This window comes from Coptis chinensis, chromosome 5 (genome assembly GCF_015680905.1).
Source record: "Coptis chinensis isolate HL-2020 chromosome 5, ASM1568090v1, whole genome shotgun sequence".
NCBI classification, from domain to species: domain Eukaryota; kingdom Viridiplantae; phylum Streptophyta; class Magnoliopsida; order Ranunculales; family Ranunculaceae; genus Coptis; species Coptis chinensis.
Window position 1 is genome coordinate 40,074,175 of NC_141460.1, and position 10,917 is coordinate 40,085,091.

Genomic DNA, 10,917 nt, shown 5'->3' on the forward strand with positions numbered 1-10,917 from the left:
AGAAATATGTTTCCAAAAATCAAAAGGCCAGAAATCAAATCAAAAGTGAATACAAAAGCTTGAAAAATCCAAGTATGGAAACCCATGTTAGAAGCAGGAAGGAAAATAAGAATTCTCTAGTATAAATATCTCGAAGACCTTATTCTCTCATACTTATCATTTTTTGAACTTTCCATTCCATTTTCTTTTACACTACCACCTAAGCCCCATAACACCTAATAAAGACATCTAGCTCAATTAGGAATATGATAGTATGATAATAAGTAGTAGTTGTGACTTCTCGACCTCGGCTCCTCTAACTGTCATTGAGTATGTGAGGAAATGTGTGCCCACCGCATTAATCGGAGATAGCAAAGCTTGAGTGGAAAAATAAGAGAGAAATTGTGTTTCGGATACATATACCTGTGAGAACTTACTTAAGGACGCTTATCCAAAGGATCGAAAACGCCCCTTTCGTACATTTCATTATTAGATTCCTAGATGCATGCTCATATGTAGATGTTTCAATTATTGTATGTATATTAACTTGAATTTGAAAGAATAAAATCCTTGTTTCCCCTTTAGTGAGATGTCTAGATACCGAGATTAATTAAAGAAACAAGCCTTTGTTCCGAAGTCGTCGTAGTAGTATAAATGAAGTTTGTGAGTATCTTCTCGGAAAACTCTCACGAGGGCTATAACTCATCCACTAGGGAATTCCTAGTGGTTCAAGGCCTTGTTGCATACGGTCAATGCAACCGCACTCTGCGAAATGAGATTTAGCTTAGGACAACACATTTTTACCACTTATCGTCTTAATGTCTCTTCTTTGCTTGAGGACAAGCAAAGTGTTGTTTGGGGGTGGTGTGATAAGCACCCAAAACTATAATATTAAACCCCGAGAGACGTAGCATTTTGGTCGATTATGTGTTTAATAATCATGTAATAATTATATTTTCGTACTTTTGCAGGATTCCGCAATTAAAATAAATATAGTGATAAAACATGCATCGAAGTACAGGAATACGGGAATAATTGAAGTTTTCCACTCGACCCCCGTGAAGCCGAAGTTTCCAAAAGAACAGAACCAGTGCGGAACGGGCCCACATATAAAGAAGCAGCAAACTTCCGAAGCTCAAATCGGATAAATCTAGATGCCGACGTTGGCTAGTGAAGCTACCAAGTACAGGAATACGGGAATATTTGGAATTCCCACTCAATCCCCGTGAAGCCCAACAAAGCCTGACTAGAGCCGAAGTTTCCAAAAGAACAGAACCAGTGCAGAACGGGCCCACATATAAAGAAGCAGGAAACTTCCGAAGCTCAAATCGGATAAATCTAGGTGCCGACGTTGGCTAGTGAAGCTGCCATAGAGACCGGCTAATTTAACTCTGCAAGTAAGGACAAAAGTCGTAAAAACGCCAAAATCAGCGTCGCCACTGGACACACTCTGTGGGCCCAGAAGGCATGATGAGTCAGTATAGGCAGGTGGCAAATGATGGTTTCAATTTGATACCACCTGGCAAGAGAGAAGACACGTACCAATTCAAACCAGGTGGTTTGAATTGAAATGAGCTACAAAACGAAACTTAAAACAGCAAAAAGACGAAAAGTTAAAACAGTTAAAACAAAACTTTGAAAACAGTTAAAACTAAACTTTGATTCTCAAAGTTTCGAACCATTCAATTAGCATAAGGCCAAAAGCCAATTAAATCATTCACGGATAGTCATCCTATGATGCCTATAAATATGAGGGGGTGGCCTTCATATATCCTCCTTCAGCATATTAATGCTTTAGCTACGCTTTTAGTTTTTTTTTCTTCAAGACTTACCTTCCCCATTTCCATTTCAAAGAAACTTTTAATAATCGTAGTTATTTTACCTTTAATAATTAAGTCACTTCTTTTCTAGTTTAATTTCTCGTCCGCATTTATTTACTTAATGAATACAAAGAAGTTTTATTATTCCTTCTATAATGATGAGCTAATCCCCTCGTGGGGAGGGTTATCTTTGCTTTCATGTAAAAATCGGATTGACTTGTTAATATTATAGAATCACTACTTAGGAATTAGGCATAGAATTAACATCCGGTCCCAAAATGACTGAGACTGTACAAAGTTGGACTGCTGATGCTCCAAGACAGTCTCGGCGACCTAAAAAAAATGTCTAGCGACTCTCTAGTGTCGGGCGACTCTCCAACTCGTCCGGTGATGTGAAATCGAGCCAGGAGCTTAAATAATATACCAGAGATGAGGTATTATTGAAACTCCTTATGCTAGTGAAATGCGACCTAGAGATGTGGGCATGCACTAGGGATCAATACTCAACGTCGTCTCCGAAACGAGATGAATTAGAGATGTAGTGATTTGGTAATAAAAACTGTTGAAAAATGATTCTTGCATGAGCATGATTAACTCTCTCCCTATTTCTCTACTTTTGTTTACCTACATATAATCGCCGTAGTAATTTATATTATTTGCATTACCGTTATTTTAATTAAAAACCAACTAAAAAAAAATCTAAAAATCCTACTCACCAAGTTGTAATTCTAGTTGTGAACTTATCCGAGCCCTAAGGTTTGGACGATCCCTTACTCAACCTATCTAACCAAACCCACGTGAGTAAGGTAACTTGACTAAAACGTACGACTATACGGACGTTGGACTTTGGACTGTGGACCTCGGACTTTGGACTGTAGACCTCGGACTTAAGAAATTAAGTAACTGAAAGCCAATAAACGGACTGTAAATTAAGTTTTATCATTTCACCCTAGCACAATTCGTTATATGCTCATCTTTTGTAAAATTGTTTTGGAGTGAGGGTTGACAATTTGGCCGATATCGGCATATCTATAATTATATGTGATGGCAACATGAAATTTATGAGAATTTAGAAGTTACTATTCTAGATTCAGCATAAGATATATTACATTTAGAATAGAATCCAGAATATGGGTTGTTTCCGTTTTCGGTTTGGAAACTTGTTGTTTCCGACAATTGCCTTTAAATTTTTTGGCAACTTGCCGAATCGGTTTAGGAACCCAAACCATATATAAACTTCATTCATTCTCCACACAAAACTCACATCTCCCAGATTCAACCATCACCCTTCACTCCCACGTTTTCCCTTCTTTTCCTTTTCACATTCCGCGGTTCAGCAACTCGGAGCGCACCTGCCCTCCTGTGGAGCACCACTTGCACCTTAAGTACTGCCACAAATTCTAGTCAGAGCGCACCTGCGCCCAACACAAGCGCACCTGCGCTCAAGTGCCTGGAAGTCCAATTCTTCGGAGCGCAACCTGCGCCCCATCTGAGCGCACCTACGCCCTGATTTCCGTAGACACGAAATTTCTGATTTTGGGTGAGTTGTTCCAGGATCGTCGCAGCTATTCCAGAGAGTAGTTTTGAGATGACATCTCTTATAGTCATTCCTGAACAGTCGTTCGAAGACTTGATGGGAACCGATACCTATGAAGCATCGTCGTTCATGAGCCGGATCGTGCGATTAGGATGGCATCTTCGGTGAGGGATGACGATTCTTTTTCACCTCAGCTAACTGAATTTTTCTATAATCATATTACATTCTATTGTAACCAAGAAGGAGAACAAAAATTTTCCCTTGCAATTAATGACACGACTATAGAATTCAGTAAGTATTTGGTAGCTTTGGTTTTGGGATTGCCCTTGCCTGACCCTATGTTCACGTGGGGGTATATAACCGATAACTCATACCTCTATGAATATGCATATTTTCCATGAGTATTATGGAGGAGGGGTATTTCGTGTCATGGACCAAGGGCGATATAGCATAGCCCTTAGTAGCCTATAACCATGTTATTCATTATGATGAATATTTTAGGAGAACGGCAGTTTACTTCTGCCAATAGTATCGCTGGTGACGTTTTCTTTGCTTTACCTGAGGGACGTCGCCGATATGACATTCCCCGAGTTTTAGTGGCTACTCTAAAAAGAGCCCATACCATGAGGCATAAGTATCTTCTTATGCCTGTTTTGGTTGGCCGCATTATGCGCGGTTGCTTACCGGAATTCTGTACCCAGTTCACGGATTGGAAAAAGGTTGAAATCATGAGACCCACCAATCGCGTAGTCAGATCATTTCGAGCCATGACTTGGCCGGGATGGTAGGTGCAACCTCATTTGGTTGCCCCTTACACCCCATCAGAACAAGTAACACTCGAGAGATTAGCAATGGTTGATGATACACGACGGAAGGCGTGGCAAGTTGTTATGGCATGGCAGGATGCGAAAGAACCTCGCCCCTTTGAAAGAGAAGAGAATGACGAGTAAGCGGGAGTGCAGGTAAGTTTTTATTTCTAGTTAGTGTCTGTTTATGTCCCAAGCAAGTAATTTCTTATTACCCCATAACGGGTGGAACTCCTATAAAGTTGCGTCAGTTTTTATTTTCTATATTAGTATGTTATAACTTTGTTTTACAGATGTTTATGAATTTCACGCGTTTCAATGGTATTTTTTCTACCCTCTTTATTTAAAATACTTTGAGGACAAAGCATGCTTCTTGTTTGGGGGGTGCATAGAAACACGTGTAATTAAGACATCTGTTAGGATATAGATATGTATAATATGCATTTGTTTTCTAGTTAAAATTTCAAAATTTCAAAAATATAAATAAATAAGTTTATGCTATACACTTAGGAATATTGGTATTGTTTTCTTTCTCTATGCTCTTAATAATCTAGAAGTCTCACGTAGCTTTTGCATTAGAATAATTTTTAGAAACTTAGGTTAATATGTAGGTAATAATCTTTGCATCTATCTATAAATATATTACATGAGTATCTATGATTGTTAGCAGTAAGTTTCTGAAATCTAGGCTAGAGTACTTATTCTACAAATCCTGTAAGAATATAGCCTAAAGCCTTATATGAGCGAAACATTTGAGAAATGACACAAGGGAGAAGTAAAATCCGGATAGAGAAATCACACGTCCACTTGCTTGATCACTATATCATATCCTAAGCGAGAATTTAGGCCCTCTTTGGATCGATATAGCCAGAAATTCAACCCTTATGAAATTATTTTCCGCTAGTCGCCCCTCTAAGCCTTTCCTTAGCCTTTCATAAACCGCAAATTTCTTTACCCTGTTACGAAAACAAAAACAAAAAAAAAAAAAAAAAAAAAAAAAAATAAAAAATGAACCTACCCAAGTTAGAATAAGTGTGAGAATAGGATGAGTGAAGAAAGAAGAAGAGAAAAACCTGTGCAAACAAAAATTAGTTAGTTGCTTCAGAAAATAAAGAAAATAAAGTTTCCATCCAAATGAAAAATAAAATAAAATAAGAAACAAATATAAGAAAATAAAGAGTTAGAACTCCAAAAATAGAATCAAAGGAGTCAAAAGCCAAAGAAAAAGAAAAATATGGATAAGGATGGAAACAAAGTGTAGAAGCAAAAGTGAATAACAAGGTTTTCTCTAGTTACATAATACGAAGACTCTATTATCTCAGACTTGGTCTTTTTAAATATCCTTTTCCTTCCTTATTAAACCATCTCCTAAACCCCACAACACCTAATAAAGACCTCTAGCTCAATTAGGAATAGGTTAGTGTGATAGTAAGTGACAGATGTGTTTGATCAACTCCGGCTTCCTTGTGTGTTATTGAGTTGTAAAGTAAAGTATGTCCACTGCACACTGGAGTAGCAAAACTTGAGCGGAAAAATCAGAGTGGTTTTTGTCTTGACATTTATGTGAGGACCTACTTAAGGACGTTATTCCGAGTTTTTAGAAACGGATCTGCTATTGCATTTCATAGTATTACTCATTGTATATATGTTTATTGTAGAAGATTGATTATTATATATATATTAGCTTAGGTTTCGACTTGATTATTCTATATTCATTACTAGTGAGATGTATAGTTAATTTAGAGCATGAATAAGGAAACAATAGTTTTATTTCTTAGTCGTTGTAGTATAGATGAAGTTTGTGAGTACCTTCACTGGAAAACTCTCACGGGGCTATAACTCGTCCACTAGGGAATTCCTAGTGGTTTAAGGCTTTGTTGCATATGGTCAATGCAATCGCATTCAGCGAAACGAGATTAGTTAGAACTCCATTTTTGGTCACTTATTCTAATTTCTCATATTTGCTTGAAGACAAGCAAAATGCTGTTTGGGGGTGGTTTGATAAGAGCCCAAAACTGTAGTTTTATCCCCTTAACAATCATACTTTTAGACCAATTATGTGAGTAATAAATAAGAGTTAACACTGATTACGTGTTTTTATGTATTTCAGGCAGTAAAGTCAATTATGTACAGAAATGTGCTACTTTGGCGAGATAAAGGAGCAAGGATTGGTTGTTAAGAAATTCTGTGATAAGGGCCAAGATTCAAGGAGACAAAGCCTTCGTAAAGCCCGGTCAAAAGCTGAAAAGTCAACACGGGCAGAAACAGTGCACAAGTTGGCAGAACTTCCGAAGACCATATCTTTGAACTCAGACCTCGGAATTGGGCCTACCTTATGCTAAAACGACCGGCTCGGAAAGAGCTTTCCAATGGCCAAATCAGAGGAGCAGAAGTGGATGAAAATTCTGTTGAAGCCAAATCCAGCTGAAGAGCCCTTTTCAGACTGAAAGAATTGGGGTTTTGGCCCGATTTTCTGGCCCAAAACATGGCTCCAAGCCCATACACGATTTTTGGATCTGAAGCGTATAAAAACAAAAGTTTAGCTCTTTGTAAATGGGTAGCTAATTAGACCTAAAATATAGATAATTCTAGATCTAGTTTTAATTGTTTTTAATTAAGTTTAGTTTCATTTCATTCTTTGTTTTAGATTAAACCTTGAAAATATTGTTATTGCTTGATTAGATAAATAAAATAGTAGATTCTTGTTCATTTTGATTTTTGTCATTTACAATTATTTAGATCTAAATTCCTTTATTACTTGTTATTCATTTCCTATTTATTACCTGAGATTTCAATTATTGTTTAGTAAAATTGCATAAGATAGAAGTTTTATATGATATCTAGTTTTAATTCAATGGGAAATGATAGTAGTATGACTCAATGCTAAACCTCCATTAGAGGGGGTTGAAGAAGCCTTGATGAAGCTTGATCCTTGTTAACTTAGAAATCGTCGTGAGAGTTTATTCCACTCTAGAAGGTCGTTGATTCGCCATGAGAATGGGTGGACGACCTCACATGCTAGTTATTGATTGGTAGAGATGCCATGTATAATTAGGGATTAGAATTACTATTTTGATATGCGAAGCATTCAATTTGGATCACGACAAGTCTTTGTTAGTTGATTAAGTCGAGTTAAGGTGGATTCAATTCCCTTTAATTCTTTATCTAGATTCAAACCCTTAGCATTCTATCATTTCGTTATTTGTAACTTGTTAATTGAATTCACCTCGTAGTATAGAATTCCCCTTGTAAATCTCTCATTAGACTTTGGACTGATTAGTTGACACGAAACCATCGCATGCTAAAGAACTAGGAGTGAAACGAATCATTTACTCCCCTATATCTCAATAGGATTAAGAGTAAAAATATCTTTGATAAATCTAGTAACAAAGCAGTTTTAGTTTTACTTCCATTTAGAGTTTCATCGCTTTATTCATTAGTAGAATTATTCATTTTACGATTATCAGCTACCATTGAAACCATACAAATTGGTCTGAGGAACCTTTAACTGATCTCTATCTATGTTCATCTCTTCCATGGCCCCTTTAAATAACAGATCTACTGAACTTCCATAGTCTATCAACACCCGCTTCACTAGATAATTACCCATTGCTATGGTAATCACCAAAGCATCCTCATGCGGCGAAATCACTGATTCCAAGTCTTTCGGTGTGAACATTATGTTTCCTAAGCCTATTCGCGGTTCCCAACACTAACAGCGGTTTTTGCCACTTCATTTACCTCATTTGCAGAAGCTCATTTCTTTCTTATCTTGTCTCGGTGGGCTTTTCTTCCGAGTGTCTCTCCACTGTAAATGACATTTATTGTTCCCAAGATCCTAGCAGGAGCCTGCCCTCTATCTGCATGACGAACCTCCATGACATATTCTCTGAGCATCCCATTCTCAATCATTCTTTCCACCAGCCACTTCAAAGCATAACATTCGTTAGTGGCATGGTTCCTAATCTGATGATAGGCACAAAAAGGTTTCCCCTATATCTCTCCAAGTGTATTCCGCGGTCCTTCATAATGCTGCAACCCCTTGATGAGTGGCAAGATTTTTTCTAATGGCCTGTTAAGAGGTGTCTGTTCTATCTCACGGTATAGTTTTCTTTCACGAATATCTCTCCTGTTCCGATCTCCAGTTCTTTCGGGTCCATGACTTTCCCCTCTGTAGGATCCCCCTTCTCTCTCTTCTCTCTTGCCCCTATCTCTTCGATCATCTTTGTCCACCGCCTGGACTGCCTTCCCAGATCTCTTTTGTTCCCTTGCATTTCTCTGCATTATGTCCTCGTACCGAATATATTTTTCTACCTTTGGGTACAGAGCGTGCAGAGTGGTGATTTCGATTTTGGACACCGACTCGTGGACCCTAGTCCCCTGCCTCAAGCCGTGCTAAAATGTAATGACCGCTGTATGCTCATCCAGATTCTCCACCCTCAGGGTCTCTTCTTTGAATCTACACAAAAATTCCCTTAACGATTCCGCTGACCTCTGTTTGATGTTGAATAAGGTCGCGATATCCACTACCCTCCGTTTATGGTGGATGAAATGGTCCACGAAGGCACGCTCTAGCTCTTCAAATCTACTGATGCTCCGTGAAGATAAGCGGTAATACCAATTCGAGGCTCCCCCCTTAAGGCTGGTAGGGAACATCATGCAGCGCAATCCATCATACTTACTTTCCTCCCACAATGGCATCTGTTGTCTAAAGTGATGCAAATGATTAGTTGGGTCGCCCTTCCCATCATACCTTTCAAGTCTTGGTTGACTGAATCTCTTAGGTACCTCCGAATTCCAGATCGAATCCACCAGTGGATTATTGTTGAGGTTAGCAACCTCCTTTTGAGCAGCACTTTGGTTCACTTTTTCAACCGCACGGTTCACTTCTCTATCTTTCTCAATCATTGCATGTACTACCTCCAGCGTGATGCCCTCTACTGGATCTACTCCCCGGGACTGGTATTCCTTATTTTCCCCTTCCATCTCACTGCCGCGATGATCCTCACAATCCATGTCTTCCTGTGCGGTGTCTTTTTCCTTTCTCAACTCGTCGTTCTCGTTCCTCAACCTGACTATTTCTTCTTGCATAAGTGTGGTGGCGTCTGCCGCCACATCAGATATCTCTTCCTCTCCACCCACCTCTCTTTCTTCTCTCACCACTTTCTCTACAACCTCTCGAACAGTTTCTTTTCTAGGTCTTCCTACTCCCTTTTTTGTTATGGTGGCCATTTTATCTTGCTCTCCCCACAGACTGCGCCAAAATGTATACTCAAAAAATTATAACTTAATGGCCCTTTTCTTTTTCTCTCTCTATCCTTTATATCCTATTTCTTTTTTCCTAACTTCCCTTCTCATCAGGTTCGTTCATCTCCTCTCCATCACGCACCCCTCAAAGCTCTCCTTTGCCCCACTTCCTATATGGCGGTTCGCTAGGTTAGATTACCGGACTGGACTGATCTGCTGCATCATGTCTCCTCTTCGCAACTCTGCGTACGACCCTTTTGCTACCTATGACTCCACATGTCATCAATAGGTCCTATACAATTTTCAATAAAACTGTCAAGATAGATGAAAAATATGCGTCATAATATGTTTTTTTTTTAAATAGTGTGTATTTGTAAATAGGCATGAATACGATCAGAGTACGTATAGAAAACAATCTTTCGAGTTTCGAGTTTCGAGTTTCGAGTTTCGACAACGATATGTAGTTGTATACTTGCATACTGCTCAAATGCACAATTGCACAGCGTCAAATGTGTCGCAAGTCGCAACAAGTTGAGTGTCAACCTCTTCACTAGTGTACGAATCAGTTGTTAGCTATACTTTTCAAAAGTAAATCCGTACCACACTAGCACACTTTTATTTGGTAAAGATACAACACTGGCAAACTTGATTCTATAGTCTTGCCAACTATTATTGTTCCAAAGAAAGGGCGCATTGGCCTGAGATTAGCTGACGAAAGAAAATAATTTAATGCTTGAACCGCGAGCATCAACCTATCAGTATACAACAACCATGTGACTTAAAGTCTACAAATAAATAATGTAAACAGAGAAAACTGTTGGCAATCATTCTGGTTTTCTGACGTATTGAGCTACAATTTACAATTAGATAGCACGTCAGTAGTCAGACTAACATGTGAAATGCAAATATGACAAATATTCTTTATCATGGCATCCTAATCTTAAAAGGAGAAAAAGAATACACCTTATAGGCTTATATCAGCCTATCTGATACTGTAACTGCTCAACTACCACCGATAATGATATTTCAAAACGATCCAAACTGAAAAAACGACCGGATTGTTTTTATTTATATTTTTTTTTCTTAAACTGTTATTATTAGCTAGGCCATAAGCTACATAACTAACATAAGTACATAACATTGGCTAACTTTGGTTTTTTCGTGAACTATTATTAGCTAGACGTACACAAGCTAAAATTGGTTTTCACGTCTCGTACAATAGGAATAGGGTCCATACTCCATACTTCCATAGCCCAATTTCATGATGACTTAGAAAAGAATATCACCACGTGGCCTTCAATAATTAATGAGGTTAAAAAACGAACACATATTCTCCACGAGTTTGATCACAGGCAAAAAATGGTACGAACTGTGAAAAAGTACTTACTTTATCTAGTAAAGTCCAAGTAACCGTACACGGAAAGACCATACGGCTGTCCGACACGTCCACAGATACTTCATGTTACTTAATGGGTCCCACCTCTTCACTCCCCCACCACTACGTTCCATCCAACGTTCTTGTCTTCTT